The 18,160-nt window shown below is 53.8% G+C and overlaps 1 protein-coding gene across 3 annotated transcripts in view; it reads right to left on the bottom strand.

Moving 5' to 3' along the window:
• Positions 1 to 18,160, bottom strand: part of ITGB2 (integrin subunit beta 2) — a 46,470-nt gene that overhangs the window by 27,527 nt on the left and 783 nt on the right. The window contains exon 1 of one of the 3 annotated variants that reach the window (XM_030806285.1): positions 7,930 to 8,166. The exons of 1 other annotated variant lie outside the window; for it this stretch is intronic. The gene's annotated coding sequence lies outside the window, so the exon portion shown is untranslated. Of the gene's footprint in view, positions 1 to 7,929; positions 8,167 to 18,160 lie in introns of those variants that run through there. One more of the 3 variants, XM_030806287.1, reaches the window with a different exon arrangement.

The raw sequence follows: 18,160 nt of genomic DNA on the forward strand, positions 1-18,160 counted from the left end.
GATCGTTGGGGGTTGTGGTTCGGGCCAAGGCCAGTTCCAGCTCTCCATCTGGGCCCCCTCAAAGTCCTGTGCCTGGACTGACCTCGGTGCCACGAGTGCCCACCAGCCCCTCAGCTGACCGGAGGCCCTGTGCATGCTGGAGCCACCCCAGGGTGCAGGGTCCAGCCAGCTTCAGGACTCCCCCAGGTCGCAGCTGCGCCAAGTGGGGAGGGGTTGCAGACCTCCCCTGGCAGCCCCAGCCAGGCTGGTAAGGACCCACACCCCAGCTCCACGCTCTCCCTGGGGCCGCAGACTTGACGTCTCTGCCCCTAACACAGTCATGACCAGCGGCATGCAAACACTTCGTACCCTCAAATGGGGAAACTGAAGCCCCCAGCAGCAGCAAGATATGGACCTGGCACCCAGTTACCCCGGGCACCCCCACCTGCCCCCAGGGAGAGGGGGGCGGGCGGGGAGCCACCCTCTCCCCGCTGTTGCTCCTCCATGAACAGCCCTGGGGGGCTCGGAGCTCAGGGCACAAGAGAAGCCAGGCCCTGCCCCACCTCCCGATGCCAGTGGCTGATCCCAGACAAACAGCCGGGGACGAAGGTCGGCTTCAGGAGGTAAGGCAGTGCACTGAGCCTGGCAGCCGGCCTCCCTTCTGTGGGAGAACAGGGCAGGGCAGCCCCTCTGCCCAGCAGCCAGGATGGCCCACGGAGGTCCAGGGCTTCACCTGAGGCCTGAGAGACCAAGACCCCATCAGGCCTATCAGCCTCGGTTTCCTCCGTGTGCCTGGAGGTGGTTGAAGGGCCTGTGCCAGCTCCCTGGGGGATGGGAATGGGTAAGGCACAGATGTAGGGCAGCATTCAGGCAAACAGGCAGGTGCCTGGCCACTGACACTTCAGGTGCCCTGAGGCTAAGCCGGCAGAGCTGCAGGGCAGGAGGGGAGGAAGAGCACAGACACCCCCGCACCCCAGCCCCTGAGCTGGCGCCAGAGCTCTGGCCTGGAGCCTGATCACCCTGTGGCCCTCCCTGCTGCCCCACACTGGGGTCGGGTCCCCTCCTCGTCCTCCAGCTCCTGGACTTCCCCGTCTAAGGGCGGGTGGGTCCCCTTACCAAGACCTAAGGTGCAACACCCAAAGCTGAGGCTGCTCAGGAATCCACAGCCCCACAGGCCTCTCAGAACCTTGCATCAGAGTCGCCCTTGACCTCAACCCTGCCCGAGAGGGAAGTGCTGGGGCAGCCCCAGCCCAACTGCAGGAAGTGGTACCTGTCACCAAGTCCCCTGCACAGGGGAAGCGGGGGGCTGACGGGGCAGGACCAGGGGGACGAGTTCATCCTTCCCAGGAGAACCCCTCGGGGCCGGGCGTCCTTCCCCCCTGGGCACCAAATGAACACAGCTAACAAGAACCCCACTTCGTGGCGAGCAAAGCTCTGAACATTCAGGCTCTGAGACACAAAAGCAGTGTCAGAAGAGATCAGCAGCAGATCCGGGGGCCAAATCACACACACCCTTTCACAGAAGTCGAGGACAGAACAGGAGCAAACACGGGAAACGAAGAGGCCGGCCTGGTGGCTGACACCTGCAATCCCAGTGTTTTGGGAGGCCAAGGCAGGAGAATCACTTGAGGCCAGGAGTTTGAGAGCAGCCTGGGCAACATAGTGAGACCCCTATCTCTACAAAAAATAAAAATAGAAAATAAATTAGCCAGACATGCATCTCTAGTCCCAGTTACTCAGGAGGCTGAGGCGGGAGGATCACTTGAGCCCAGGACGGGGAGACTGCAGTGAACCCTAATGGCACTACTGAACTCCAGCCTGGGTGACAGAACGAGGCCCTGTCTCAAAAAAAAAAAAAAGAAAAAGAAAAAGAAAGGAAACTTCAAGCAAGACAGCAGAGAGAGCGCAGAGCCTATGCTGGGAGAGGAATCGAGCGGGGTCAGGTTTCCTTTTTGTTTTTTGTTTTTTTGAGACGGAGTCTCGCTGTCGCTGTCGCCCGGCCTGGAGTGCAGTGGCGCGATCTCGGCTCACTGCAAACTCCGCCTCCCGGGTTCATGCCATTCTCCTGCCTCAGCTTCCTGAGTAGCTGGGACTACAAGCTCCCGCCACCACACCCGGATAATTTTTTTTTGTATTTTTAGTAGAGACGGGGTTTCATCGTGTTGGCCAGGATGGTCTTGATCTCCTGACCTCGTGATCCACCCACCTCAGCCTCCCAAAGTGCTGGGATTACAGGCGTGAGCCACTGCGCCCAGCGTCAGACTTCCTTTTTGCAACCCCGTAAAACCCTAAGATGAGACTGCTTGAGGAACCAGAGGCCCCACAGACCCATTAGAACGTTGCATCAGAGCTTGCTCCTGCCCGTGCTGAAACCCACCTTGCATTGTCTTAGAGGCGACACGCTCGCAGCAAAGTGACTTGGAGGTGCACGGGAATTGATGGACGATGCCGGCAGGGGACAAGTTTGGAAGGAAGAGGAGGTGGGAGCCAACCCCTGCGCTGGGCACTGAAGGCTCAAGGGATGATTATAAACTAGGCATCCACCTTTTAAGCCAAAAGCCAGAGCATCAAGATGGACTCATTTCTGCTTCGTAGGAACGTGATAAAGAACTGGAGAGAAGTGCCATTCAGGTGGGGGCTGGAACACTGTTCTTGGATCGCAGAGGCTCCAGGAAATCCAGGTACAAAAACAGGTCAAATCAAATAGGAACGAGTGGGAGCAGAGAGGACGCAGGAAAACCCCGCCCATGTCTCCTCTGAACCTCTGACCCTGCAAAAGTGTATTTTCCCAAGGGTCAGGGAGACGTGTTCCTACCGTTGGTTTGACTATCTGTGAAGTTTGATAGCACGGTTTTTTGTTTTTTGTTTTTGTTTTTTTGAGATGGAGTCTCTCTCTGTCATCCAGGCTGGAGTGCAATGGCTAGATCTCAGCTCACTGCAACCTCCGCCTCCCATGTTCAAGCAATTCTTCTGCCTCAGCCTCCTGAGTAGCTGGGACTATAGGTGCGCACCACTAGGCCCGGCTAATTTTTGTGTTTTTAGTAGAGATGGAGTTTCACCATATTGGCCGGGCTGGTCTCGAACTCCTGACCTCGTGATCTGCCCGCCTCGGCCTCCCAAAGTGCTGGGATTACAAGCATGAGCCACTGCGCCTGGCCTGATAGCACAAATTTTAAAGGCCACAATTTCTGGCCAAATGAAATAAAATGAGACACCCCGCCCCGCACACACACACATATTGATAAGGAATGCTAAAGTACTCTGCTAAATACCTGAAGTCAAAGGGAAATCAAATGATATTTACAGCATTTTAGATAAGGGGACATCTCTCCTCTGTCTAACACGAAGGAGACTGTCTGTTCCCAGGTGGCAACGTGAGGCCGAGGCCCCGGACGCTCTTGCTGTGGACATAAAAGAATGGCCACAAATGTGTAGGACTTCAGTTTTAGGGAATAAAACAATAAAGGAAATAGAAGAATAGGTATCTAAGAGTAAGGAAACCTCAGCATAAAAGCTAAGGGGAGGCCAGGCATGGTGGCTCATGCCTGTAATCCCAGCACTTTGGGAGGCTGAGGCAGGCGGATCACCTGAGGTCAGGAGTTTGAGACCAGCCTGAGCAACATAGTGAAACCCCATCTCTACTAAAAATACAAAAATTAGCTGGACGTGGTGGTGGGCGCCTGTAATCCCAGCTACTCGGGAGGCTGAGGCAGGAGAATCACTTGAGCCCGGGAGGCGGAGGGTGCAGTGAGCCAAGATCTCACCTTTGCACTCCAGGCTGGGCAACAAGAGTGAAACTGTCTCAAAAGAAAAAAAAAAAAAAAAAGGCTGAGCGGGAAAATAGCAAGAAGACAGGCTGTAAAAATGACACATGTTGTACATAACAAATTGCATAGAGGAAATAGCTATTATCTCTCTAGTGCAAAAGGCAAATGGTAATCCTCATCTCTAAAGAGATCTTAGACATTAATAACAAAACGGTAAATACTCCATTCAAGGATGTTTCAAGGCTGTAGCACCCTGAACAGGTAATTCACAAAAGAAGAAAGAAAACTGGCTAAGAAACATATGAGTCACCCCAGGAAAGAACCAGGGATTTCAGCCAAAATATCTTGATTCCCTGTGTAGCCGTCAACCTGTAAGATGCTTTGGCAGTTTTGGTGCCTGTGCTGTGGAGTCCCACACGCAACAAAAACATGCCAACAGCTGCTCAGGGCAGCTTGGCTTCGAGGTAAAAGTGAATTTATGGGGAAAAAAGCAGAGACACAGTACCAAAATATTCTGCGTTTTTCTGGGTGGTGGCACTATGAGTATTTTCAATTTTCATTATTCCTGTTTGTATTTTCCACCCTTTTTGTGATAAACGAATAAAGGACATTTTAAAAATGGAATTTCGGCCGGGCACGGTGGCTCAAGCCTGTAATCCTAGCACTTTGGGAGGCCGAGGCGGGTGGATCACAAGGTCAGGAGATCGAGACCATCCTGGCTAACATGGTGAAACCCCGTCTCTACTAAATATACAAAAAATTAGCAGGGCGTGGTGGCGGGCACCTGTAGTCCCAGCTACTTGGGAGGCTGAGGCAGGAGAATGGCGTGAACCCAGGGGGCAGAGCTTGCAGTGAGCGGAGATCCCGCCATTGCACTCCAGCATGGGGGACAGAGCGAGACTCCGTCACAAAAAAAAAAAAAGTGGAATTTCATGGTGGCCGATGAATTATGCTGAAATTGCTCCTCTAGATTCCAAAGCCACTGGCTTTCTTGTTCCCACTGTGACATTGATGAGGATGCTGCTTCATGGCAGTGGGACCTCCCTGCTGGCATGGGCTTGTTGCCACTGTCACTCACCCATTCACCCATCCATGGGACAGGGGTTTGCCAGCCTCTCCTCTAGGCACGGCACAGGGGCTCCGAGCTGCGCTCCAGGACTCCTGGACTCTGCCCTCTGCTGAGATACTCAGCACCTGTTTTCCCCAACACCTACCCCAAGTTTCCATCACACACAGAAACCTCCTCCACTCCCAACACCAACATGTGTCCCCAGCGAGGCTGTTTACAAATCAGCTGGGCAGGAAGCTGCTCCCCTGGGGCTAACTCTCCTGCACTCTCGGACCCTGAATGGCCGGAGAGAACGTGCAGCCCCGGGTGTCCTCTGCTCAGGACAGTACCAGGGCCCTCTGTGTTCACTCGGGGCCTGGGCTCTACACACACGGGCTCAAAATCGACAAATGCAACCATCTAATCAATGCCCCGTGTTAGTGCCAGTTTGTGCCAAGCAGAATGGGAGGGATCATTGCTGGCACCAGGTACAGCTTGGGGTGGGTATCACTCACATCACCATAATTGCTAGGCGCCCACTATAGAGCCCCTTGAGTTGGGGCTTCCCAGAGACCTGGCCTGTACCCGCTGGGCGAATGCCTGTGTTACTGACCCCTGTGGCAGCTGGCATTCTCTTCCGGGAACAGGAGCCAGCCTCCAGTGACATGGCCTCAGGCGGGACCATGGTTCTCTAACACAGGACAGGAGTGCGGCAAGGGGGGCCCACACAGGACCTGTTCCATGGAACCGCCACAGGCGTCACGCTGCCCCATCCACAGAGGCAAATGCCCCACAGCCCTGGTACCTGGTGGGGCCCGGCCTGGGCCAGAGTGGACAGAGCTGGGCCTGGCAGGAGCCCTGGGGAAGTGAGTTCAAGTTACACGGTCGACGATAGAGACAGCAGGAGTGTGCACAATTGGCCAGACCACCCCTCCTGTTTCACAGATGGGGAAACCGAGTTGCAGGGGACCAAATAGCCTGCTCACCCCACGCCCCTCCCATCTCCTGGACGGCTGTGGCCCCTGTGCAGAACTTCCTTCATGGGCACCTTGCTGTATGGGGGCCTCTTCCCCAGGGAGTCTCCTGGTGGTGACCGTGTTGCCTCAGGCTCACTGTGCACTAGGCAGGTCACGTCGATGCCACCTGAGGGGCAGGGGTTACCACCCTGTGGTTCAGGTGAGAAGCCCGAGGCCCAGGAATGTCCAGCTGCCCGTGCAGTGTTTGGATCTCATGCCAGCCCCTGCTAGGAGGCTCAGCTTCTCCAGCCCAGCCCACGCCCACCAGGAAATGCCCCGATTTACTCCCCTGGGGCAAAGGCCCTTGGGTGGCTGAGCATCCCCTCTCCCAGCACTCGGGGGCACCTACAGTTGCTCAGCTGTTCATTTAGTGCTGGGAGTGGAAACTCATACGCTGAGCGGCAGTGACGCTGAGGAGCTGACACCAAACCCCACAGCCCACCTGGTCACCTGCTTCACCGAGGACCACAGCCCCCCAGGGTCAGGTGGCCACAGGGGTCCTGGCCATGTGGGACATCCGTTCTGTGGCCCTGCTCAGGATGGCACACAGCGGGGACTGGCCCTGGGGCCGAGGCATGGGCTCAGCCACCGCCCTGCAGGGACACAGCCAGGGACCTCTTCCTGGCAAAGGGACTCCCCCACACATCCCTGAATACCGAGGGGCACGCTGCATGCCAGGCTGGCAGGGACCCTGGGGATTCTGCAGCGAGCTGGATGGGGCGGGAGTTCCTTCCTAAAATGTGGAGTCTGGAGGTCACTCTTGGTAAAGTGCTGGTCCCCAGGGATTCTGCAGTGAGCTGGGCATGGAGTCGCGAAGCCACTCATGGTGAAGTGCTGCGGTGATGGTGGACAGCCCAGAGCTTCTAGCGGCTCATTTCTGTGAAGCCTCCAAACCCGCAGGCTTCGCGCCACCATCACGGGGAAGGAGAGTGACAGCGAGTGTCTCCTATGCCCCCACAGCTTGCTCCCAGGCTGTGCTCTCCGGCCATCCCCCCCTTCCCCATTGCAGCCGTGCCACCCCTCCTTCTCCCCACCCAGGAACTGACAGAGGAGAGGGGCCCCGGACGGATGGACCGGGACAGCAGGGCAGAATCCCAGCTCCCAGATCTGGGGGAGGGGGGATTGAGTGTGGGGATGGTGGTGCAAGGGGTGGTGCCAGGGGTGGAGGATGCGTGGGGAGGGCTGGCCCCAAGAGTGTAGTGTTGGGGGAAGGGGGCCAGGTGGGCCTGGGACCCAGGGGCGTGGCTTCAATTCCCCTCCCACCAGGACCTTGGGAACGGCCTCCAGGAGCCTGTCGTGGGGAGGCCAGGGTCACCAGCTGAACCATCTGGACCAGAATCGCACGGCAGTGCCTGCTCCCCTGCAGCAAGACGTCACCCAGGGGTCCCCACGGAGGAGGCAGGGAAGCTCGAGGGTCCCACAGGAGCGTGGAGCATGTGCCACACCATGCTACACTACACACGTGCACGTTACATGTACATACAACAGACTCCACACATCACACACGCACACTCGCACACCATACATGCACACACACACCACACTACGCTATGCTACACACACGCACCATACATGCACACACATACATGCACACCATGCCACACTACACACACCACACTACACACCACAAACCACACCACGCCATATCACACACCACACACTGCGAGTCCATCTGGAGATGGAATCACTGTAGCCAGGTGGGCGGCACGCAGACAGGAGGGCCTAACACAGGCAGGCGCAGAGGTTCACAGAGGAGGCCCCGGGAACCCGCCTCCTGCCCAGCCCGGAGCACCAGACCCCCCAGCCGTCCCCCTAGGGGCTGGTGGGCCCAGCCTCCTCCTGGCCTTGCAGGCCTCACAGCCCCTTGTCCTCCCACGCCGGCCCCCTCCTCCGCCGCAAGCGCTCCCAGCACTCGGTGTGGCTCTGCTCGTGGTGGCAGGCACTTCCCCTAGCTGGGTCTCAAAGGGGACCCTGGGGCAGACCGTCTGGAGACCCCTTCCTGCCAGATACCCCTGGGCCGGGGCCATGAGCAGGGCCACCAGGGTCACTCCAGGCTGGGGCAGGAGAGTGCTTCCCTCCAAAAATCACCGTGGACATGGCGGGGCCTCTGCACACTCACCCTCGGTGCGCTGGAGGCCTCGGCGGTGGTCCTGGCTGGGCGTGGGGGCTTTGCTACCAGTCTGCCCCGGGTCACGTCTAGAAACCTCAGCTGGAGGCGCGGGTCCTAAAGTCCCGACACTTCCTGTTCCTCTCAGCTCCTCCTTGGAGGAAGTGGTGGGTTGCGCCACCGTGGTCCTTCACCCCTGCCCCTCTCCACTCTATAGCTGTTCTGATGACAGAGACCAACCCTTGGAGACAGGTGGGACATGTCATTTCTCACATGAGGTCCCGGCGAGAAGGACCTGCCTCCATCAGATTCACACTCGGGAGAGGGGCCCGGCCTCCAGGAGTGCCAGGCAGAGGAGAGGGCACCCATTAGGAAGAAGAACACAGAGGCCACGGGAGTGAAAAGTTTGATGCTGGAAAGCAACAGTAACACATTCGGCTACAGAGTGGAATGAAAAACCCTGGAGAGCCAATTCCTGAGCCAGAGAACGGAGTGGAGGAACCAGCCAAGGAGGATAAAGAGATGGGAACAGGCAAGAAAACCTGGGTGCGTGCACACATCGACATCCACCTGCACGCGGGGGCGGGAGCGGACAGAACGGGGACAGCGAGGAGGAGACACTCAGGTCACAGGAGGAAGGCTGCAGATCTGGGCGGGGACGCGGATTGCGAGGCCACTGAACACCCCAGGGATGGATGGATGAGGTCCTGTAACTAGGGACATTAGGAGGACACCACAGAACACGAAAGGAAAAATACCACAAGCTCAGAGAGAGAGAGAGAAGGGAGAGGAGGAGGAGGAGGAAGAAGAGGGAAAGAGATTATACCTAGAAAAAAAACCCAGATCAGACATCTTCAGAGCAAGGACTCAGACACATTACTACCCTAAACTCTGTTTTATTTATTTATTTATTTTTTATGTTTTCAATTTTTTTTGAGACAGAGTTTTGCTCTTGTAACCCAGGCTGGAGTGCAGTGGCATGATCTCGGCTCACTGCAACCTCCGCCTCCCGGGTTCAAGCAGTTCTCCTGCCTCAGCCTCCCAAGTAGCTGGGATTACAAGCACATGTACCACCATGCCCGGGTAATTTTTGTATTCTTAGTAGAGACAGGGTTTCACCATGTTGGCCAGGCCGGTCTTGAACTCCTGGCTTCAAGTGATCCATCCACCTCTGCCTTCCAAAGTGCTGGGATTACTGGCGTGAGCCACAGCTCCCGGCCCCTAAACCCTGTTTTAAAGATGTCTTGCAGAAATAGACATGAAGAAATCCACGAGAAATATAAGAGCAGATGATACAAAGTTGGGCAAAGAAATAAGTAAAAATTATGATGTCATAACCTGTTGATTTAAAAAATAGGGGTAAAAATATTAACACTGTGAAACAAACACCTAGAGAGCTGGGTTGGGAGGGGCCAGGGAGCACATTGCCATTCCGTCCTATCTGGGGAGGAATATAGATGCTTGTCAGTGGGCATTTTGATAGAAAACATCTAAGTATATATGATAACAATTCAAGAGTCTCCTTAGGAATAAAAATAGCATGTATATGCCTGAAAAAAATATGACAAATCTTTATTTTGGGCGTGGTGGCTCACACCTGTAATCCCAGCACTTTGGGAGGCGGAGGTGGGAGGATCACTTGAGCCCAGGAGTTCGAGACCAGCCTAGGCAACATTTGGAGACCCAGTCCCTTATCTCTACAAAAAAATTTTCTAAAAATTAGCCAGGCATGGTAGCACACGATATGGTCCCAGCTGCTTGGGAGGCTGAAGTGGGAGAATTGCTTGAGCCCAAGAGGTTGAGGCTACGGTGAACCATGCTTGCACCACTGCATTCCAGCCTGGGCAACAGAGCAAAAAAAAAAAAAAAAAAAAAAAAAAAAAAAAAAAAAAAAAAAAACAAATCCTTTAAAAGAAAAAAGTAAGGGAAAATAGAACAAACAAGAAAGGTAAATAAAAACCAAACAATAAAACATTGGGAATAATTTCAAACCCATCAGGAATCACAGCACCTGTGAATGGGTTACATTTTCTCGTTTTAAATCAACAAGGTCTTGCATTGGGTTTTAGAAATAAAGAGACAAAACAAGTTCCAATTAAACGTTCTCTGTCAAGGGTATCTTCTCATTACAGACTTAGCCTAGAAAATAGTGAAGAAGGACAGAAAGAGAATATCATTCCACTACACCAGCTGATGACTTAAAGCAATGACCATCGCTGCCAACATCACAGACGCAGCAGACGTTATGCACACACCTTTAATGAATTAGTCTTGATGAAATAACAATAGAAATTAAGAAAAACAGAAAGAACAAATGTTACTATTGAGCCTGAATCAGGTCGAGCCTTTTAGATCTACAAAGAAGCATCAGGAGGGTGTGTTAGATGACATCGTAGGGATGCAATTAGCAAAATCCAGGCTGAAGAAACCCTCACAAGGCAAACAGCAAAGTACAGGAGGAGAGAGGAAGGGAGAGAGACCCTTCAGATTAAGAGATTTAATCTCTTAATAGAACCAGTTGCAATGCATGGACCATATTTTAAAATCATTGTTAATTGTTTTAGGTGTGACAATGGTTTGTGGTTATGTTAAAAAGTCCCCATCTTTTAGAGTTACATGTTGAAATATTTGCAGATGGTGCAGTATGATGTTTCAGATTTATTTCCCAATAAAGAGGGGTAGGTTGGGTCAGGGGAGAGTGGGGAGAGTGGGGAGAGGTATTGATACAACAAGATCACCTGTGAGTTAATTGTTTTTGAAGCCGCTGTTGGGGACATGGGGCTTCACTAAACTATTCTCTCTACTTTTGTAGATGTGTGAATTTTTTTGTAGTAAGATCAAAAAAATATTTCAAGGAAGTGTAAAGTTATTATTTCACTGGTATAAAGTTTCTGTTTTGCAAGATGAAATGGTTTTGGAGAAGTTGGTGGCGATGGTTGCACAGTAGTAAGTGTCCTTAATGCAACGGAAATGCATAACTTCAAATGGTTAAAATGGTGAATTTATGTTATGTATATTTTATCACAATTAAAAAGTAAAAAGTGTAAAAAAAGGCTCTCTATCAGATAAACTGTTAAAAGAGAACACTGAAGGCTGAAAATAAAGAAATGGAAAATACACATATATGCTAGAAAATACTAACGAAGATATCGCGTAACATCAAAAAGACAGAAATCAAAGCAAAATGCATCAAATGAACAAAGGAAGATGTAGCTAATGAGAGTTAGAATCCACAGACAGTTCAGCAGCCGTAATCCTTTATGTGCCGAACTTCAAAATATATAAAACAAAGACTGACAAATATATAAGCAAACTGACACAGCCCCAAACAGCAAGTATGTTTAACAGATCTCTCTCAGAAATAAACACATCAGGCCAGTCGAGGTGGCTCACACCCGCAATCCCAGCACTTTGGGAGGCTGATGTGGGTGGATCACCTGAGGTCAGGAGTTCGAGACCAGCCTGGCCAACATGGCGAAACCCTGTCTCACTAAAAATACAAAAATTAGCTGGGCATGGTGGCGAGTGCCTGTAATCCCAGCTACTTGGGAGGCTGAGGCAGGAGAATCACTCGAACCTGGGAGGCGGAGGTTGCAGTGAGCCGAGATTGTGCCACTGCATTCCAGCCTGGGTGACGAGAATGAAACTCCGTCTCAAAAACAAACACAACAAACAAACAAACAAACAAGAAAAAATCAAATAGAAATGCAAATTTGGCAGGTAGAGAATTTGAGGAATGTAACCCTTCGTCTCCAACTTAAACGCAATTATGTTACAACGTGGGACAATGATAAACACATAATTACTAGACCACAAGGGAAATAACCACACATTCTAAAGCACAAAGATCATAAGGAGGCCAAATTCATGGACACAACTGCATGAAATTAGATGCTGGCCAAAGGATGGCATGAAAGAAAAAAAGACAGCACTCCTGAAAAGTGGACCCAATTATAGCCTAGATTGCCTACATCCATGGTGCCACGCGCATGCTACGGGGTAATGAATAAGAGCCCTTGAAGTGCTGGTCTGAAGCCTCGTGACCCACAGATCTGTCACACTGAGATTCTTCTGAAAAGCAAAATGCAGAAGGAGGCATTGCAGAATAACATGCACCTCATCCCTGGAGACCCACACACCCCTAGAGCAGGACAGTGGTTACCTCTGAAGACAGAGAAGGCTACGGGCCTGGGAGATGGAAGCAGAGGGCTTCAAAGTTCTATTGTAGAGTTTTCTTTACTAAAAAGGAAGAAAAAGTTCTGGGCAAAGTCAGGCAACATGCTAAGATTTGATAAGATGAGAGGTAGCTGTTTGGGGATCGGTGCTAGTGCTCTCCACGCTGTTCTGTATTCTTAAAATTGTTTATATCTTTTTTTTTTTTTTTAAGGAACTAGGAGGAAGTGACTGCAAACGAGCAGAAGGATCTTTCAGGGGGTGGAAATGCTCTGAAATTAGATTGTGGTGATGATTGCACAATTCTGTAAATTTTCTTTTTGTTGTTGTTGTATCTTTCTTTCTTTTTTTAATAGAGACGAGGTCGCGCTATGTTGCCAAGGCTATGGTGAGCCAAGATCACACCACCGCACTCCAGCCTGGGTGACAGAGTAAGATCCTGTCAGAAAGAAAGGAAGGAGGAAGGGAGGGAGGGAAGGAAGGAAGGAAGGAAGGAAGGAAGGAAGGAAGGAAGGAAGGAAAGAAGGAAGGAAAAAGAAAAGAAAAAATAAAAACTGAACTCACATGAGAACCACAGCCCACAAGAGGCAGGTCTGGACTTGTGGTCTAACCCTAACCAGGCTGACTGCTAGCAAAACAAAAAGATCATTGTTGTCCAGAGGATTTTAGTAGAATCCAGAGTCTTATTAAATGATATTCAAAACGTCCATGATACAACCCAAAAGTACTCAAACAGCAACAAAGAAAACCTTGAGAACTTGTAAGAGAAAAGATAACTAACAGATGCCAACTCGGAGATAATCCCAGTGCTGAAATGATCACACGGAGCATTAAAACAGCTGTCAGAGGCCGGGCGCGGTGGCTCACGCCTGTAATCCCAGCACTTTCAGAGGCCAAGGCTGGTGGATCACGAGGTCAGGAGTTCGAGACCATCCTGGCTAACATGGTGAAACTCCGTCTCTACTAAAAATACAACAACAACAAAAACAAATCAGTAAAAATAAAATTAGCCGGGCATGGTGGCGGGCGCCTGTAGTCCCAGCTACTCGGGAGGCTGAGGCAGGAGAATGGTGTGAACCCAGGAGACGGAGCTTGCAGTGAGCCAAGATTGTGCCACTGCACTCCAACCTGGACAACAGAGCGAGACTCTGTCTCAAAAAATATATATACAATAAATAAACAAATAAAATAAAAAGAGGCTGGTGGAGGGAGAGAAGCGGAGGGGCTTGGGACCCTGGGGCTTCCCAGAGCCGTGACCTTGCTGTGGGGGGACCCAGACCTCCATTCTGGGGACTCGCTCAGCACTCATCTTACTATCCCCCATCTGATGTGCTTATTGCACAAGGCTGGAAGTCAGAGGCTGCGCACGTTTTTCTTTGTGGAGACAAGTAATTGGTGCGTTTAGTGTAAAAATATCAGGTGTGGCTGCACGGAGTGAAAATCACAGGCTCCACGGAGCCGGGAGGCCTGCTGCCCTGCCCTCTTGCTTTGATGAGGAAATGGCAACCACAGAAGGAAGTGTAGCAGCACCGGCAACCGGCATCCGTGGGGCCACACCCGGCTGCTTCCCAGGGCCCTCCAGCCAAGCAGCCACAGGAAAGGGTGGATGTTGATCCCAAGCTAGGACTGAGGAGTCCGTCCCTAAGAGCCACAGGTGTCAGGCGGGCAAAACTGGCCACATGTCTGGGTCCAACTGCTGAGGGCTTCTCATCTGCTCAATCACCAAGCTAGGTTCTGAAGCCAGGCACGAGTGAGCAGGACTGGAGCAGGATTCTGGGAACAATCTTTTCCCTTGAGTCAGCCCAGAAATTCCATTTGCAGTAACTTTCACTTATGTCTTCCAGAAAACTACCTGCTGTCATCAGGGGTTGGTTGGTTGAGCCTTTCCCTGTGCTTGCCTGGCAGAGCTGCGTGCTCTGAGGCTGCCCGACCCTGCGCTCCAGAACAGACCATCGAGTTCAGGAGACAAGCATGCCAGCCATGACACAAGGCAGATGAGAGGGACCCCCAGCGTCCACACGTGGAGACAGCGGGGGCAGCCGGTGAGCATAGATGGGGAACGAGATTCAGAGCCTGAGGGCTGCTCTCCTGCCCTCCCATCCTGGACGCTGGCCTGGGCCCCCCAGCTTCCCTTCGCCCAGCTTCCATCCCCATAACACACAACCCCAGAGCTTGGGAAGGAGGTCTCTCTGCGACAGGTGGGATTCTGGAAGTTCCCACAGAGGAGACCGCATAGGAGCAGGGTTTGAAGGTTAAGAAAGATGCTAAGGAAGGAGAGGGCCAGTGGGGAGGGGCTGGTACCAGGCTCACTTCACAGAGGTGCTTGGGGAGCTGCGATATTTTGGCAACACCGCGGGAAGAGTCAGGTCAGTGAGGTTCATCAGGGATGAGAACAGGGTCTAACCAGCCCTGGAGACCCCTGGGGTCTGGCCCCAGGGGGAGATGTCCAAGTGGCAGAAAGCCCCTTCCTGCCTGGAGGGCACCCCCGTGAGGACCCTGGGGACCACCCGGGAACCGCTGCTCCCTCCCACACACTGCTCACTCACCACACTTCTCTCTCCTGCCCACTCTCCAACCTGCCTGCAAATTCCCCTGCAACCCAACTCTGGTCTCCTCCCACCCCTGCCCCCACATAGGCCTTTTTTTCTTTTTCACTTCTTCCCCCCAGTGACTTCCTTCTGCAGTGTTGATTCAGCTCCCTTTGCAGGCGGGTGAGGCCTTTTGCAGGCTGGGGACGGGGGCGGGGGCGGAGGAGAGGGCTGCAGGCAGGGCTGGTGGAGGGGAGGAGGTGACACACACACTCCCTGGAGGCGAGTGGGGAGGGCACGGGGCAGGAAATGGAGTTGGGGGCCCCAGGTGGGGTGCTCCAAGGACCTCTTTCTCATGGGATCCCCCACAGATCCATACAAACAGGCCGACCATCAGGGCTGGTCCCAGGCCACCCGGCAGGCCGGGTGCAATGCAGAAATGGAGATCTGCCCCGGGCAGCCAGGTGAGTGTAGGAAGGAGGGAGGGCTGCGAGAAGCTGGGGGCAGCCTCCATCCCCCTGTGACCTGGGTGGGCCTGTGCCCCCCCGACTCCCGACGCAGCTTCCCACGCTGGGAGCACAGTTCCTCCATCCTCTGCCTTCCTCTGCGTGGTGTGGTTCCTCCTTGAAGGAGAGAGCTGAGGAGGTGGCATTCTTGCTTCCCTGACTCACCCAAAGGAAGATTTCACAGCCCCTGGAAAGGGCTGCCAGACAGGCTCACCTGTCACCCCCTGTCCAGGGACAGACTGACCGGTAGCCTTGGCTGGGTGGGGAGTTATGCTGGGAAGTCTTCCAGGCTCCCTGGGGGTGGGAAGATGCTCAGTGTTCAAAGGAGATGGAACAAGGAAAACAGTTAAGCAATGATGGACTCCAGGGGGAAACCTGGAGGAGAAGAAACTGTAATACCAGTCCATCCACATGGCCCAGCAGTGAACGACAATTGCATGGTCAGAGAGAGCAAAAGCACCAAGCCGAAGGAAAGCAGTTCAAATGCGGTGGGGCAGTGGGAGATAGTGCCCTCATCTACCAGAACGAGGTCTGCCACCTTCGCAGACCACTAAACCTCATTCCTCCACCCACCTCCCCACCCCACGAAGGCCAGCTGACCAGAGAGCAGGGCTCCCGAGGGTCGGGTCGGGTCGGGTGGATGCCCCTTACCCTAACCGAGGCTCTGCCCTGGACTCGGGGTCCGCTTGCCCTCAAAGCATGCCACTCTTCTTTCTGATACTTGACATATTTCTTTTCCTGTTCAATTCATGGTTTCCGCCCAAGCGGAGTCATGCGAGGACGTCTTTGGGGATGTGTCTCCAAGAAAAGTCTGGGCAGCCTTCATCACCCTGGATTCCTGTGATTTGGTTTCCATGGGGGCTTTCTAAGCTCAGGGACCCCAAGCCTCCGCCAAATCTAATGACCCGCCCTGTCTCTAAACACATCTGTTTTGTCCCTGAGCCCCTCACCAACACCCTCCGCAACCCCCTCTACACATTTCCCATCCTGAAGGGTCCGGCTCATAGGCCGGCCCATGCGTTCCCTTTACCCCTGCTTTGTCCCTACCTGCTGGGGAGCTGTCTCTTCTGGGCCCTAGTGTGGCACTTCACACACGAATGTGTCCTGTGGGTGGTATCTGGGGCCTCCCCCTGTAGTGAGGGGATGACCAATGTGCAGAGCTCACTGGGCCTGGATATGGGCCTGGGTGGCACAGAACAGAGAGAAAGTGCTCCGTAAAAGTGAGCTGCGATGCCTCCGCTAGGGTGGAGGTGGGCAAGCTCTTCCCTGGAGGGGGAAGAGCTCTCAACCCAGAGGGATCTGACCAGAAAGGTTCACCACCCCCTCCACCCAGGAAGCCCCTGCAGACAGTATGTGTTTTAGGCTTTGCTGGCCAAATGGTCTCTGCTGTGACTACTCAGCTCTGCCATTTTGGCTGCAGAGTGACCATAGATCTTCTGAAAGTGAATGAGTATGACTGTGTTCCAATAAAACTTTATTGACAAAAAACAGGTGGAGGGCCAGCCTAAGGGCCCAAGTTTGTAGGTCTCTATTCTAGACCAGTGATTCTCTGGAGAGGAATGGGGCATGGGGAGTGGGGACAGTGTGTGGGAGAAGGGGTGGGACACAGGCACGTGGGAATGGTGCGGACATGGAGGACATCAGAGGCGGGGAAGAGCCAGAGAACCTAAACACTGATGCTGGACCCTGGGCAACCCTAGGTCTCTCCACAGCCTCCTCTTTTAGCCTCTCCCTCCAGTTTCAAAATGACTCCTCCTCTGAGGAGACTGAGGCTCCCCAGTTCCCACCAGAAACCCCAAGTGGGTGTTCCAGCCTCTGCCCCACCAGGCCCCCCTGGAAGGCAGCACCGCCAGGCAGGGACCTTTCCTCACTGCCCCTCCCTCTTCCAGTTCTGAATCCTGGCCCAGAGATGACCTCTCAACCCAGAGGGACCTGACCAGAAAGGTCCGGCCCCCTCCACTCAGGAAGCCCCTGAAGGCTGGAGGGCAGCCCTCCCCGCTCCCTCCCCCTGTTAGTTTTTCTTTCTGATAGAAACAGCAGCAACTGCTAGGCACCTGCTAGGCAGGGGGCTGCACAGCCTCAGGTCAGTTCCTGAAAGGCACCTTTTTCCATTTGTAAATGAGGTGACAGGTCTGCCTCCCAGGGATGAGCAGACGAAGGGTTGGGACTGCAGAGCCTGGGAACACGGAGTGGCAGTGGGGACTGGGGCCCAGAGGCTGCTGAGTGAGGGAAGGCTAAGGGCAGCGAGGCTGGTGAATGGCAGGGGGAGGGGGGGGAAGCAGCGAGTGGGATGCGAGCAGGGGTGAAGCGGCAGGGGCAGAGGACGGGGTGGGGGAACATGCTTAGCGAGGCTGGTGAATGTGGCACCGCAGGGGTGGGGTGGGGGACGTGCCCAGCGAGGCTGGTAATGTGGCACCGCAGGGGGGGGGGGGGGGGGGGGGGGGGGGGGGGGGGGGGGGGGGGGGGGGGGGGGGGGGGGGGGGGGGTGTGGCACGCAGGGGCGGGGTGGGCAGATGCAATGATGAGCATTTCCTCCCCAGGGCCAGCGGAGCAGGGGTGAGGCTGAGTGGGTATATTACTCCGATTTGGGTGGGACGCCATGCAGTCACAGGTGGGGGACGCAGGGCTGACAGCCTTGCATGACCCTTTCACACTTTAGCCACAGCAATGCCAAGCCCAGAAAGGCTGCAAGGCCCTGGGGAGAACAGAGGCCCCGGCAGGGGTGGCCAGCTGGGCTTCACTGCGGTCCTCACCAGGCAGGATTGAGATTTTAACGTGTTAACTTGTTTTCTGTCTTTTCCAAGTTGTTTATGGCAGCCATGCATTAATTTTATAATCAGAAAAGCATGTTATTATAACTCAAGTTAAATGGCTCCAAAACAAAAGCACGCAGACCCCAGAGCCTGCCCCTCTCTAGCTGGAGAGAGGGACGAAGTGTAAGGAAAAGGAACGGAAAGCTGAAAGGACCCCCGGGCTCTGGAACCCGACCCAAGGGTGATGCCGCCAGGGCTACCAGGAAGCAGCTCCGTGCTGGGC

The sequence above is a fragment of the Nomascus leucogenys genome, chromosome 25 (genome assembly GCF_006542625.1).
Source record: "Nomascus leucogenys isolate Asia chromosome 25, Asia_NLE_v1, whole genome shotgun sequence".
NCBI classification, from domain to species: Eukaryota; Metazoa; Chordata; class Mammalia; order Primates; family Hylobatidae; genus Nomascus; species Nomascus leucogenys.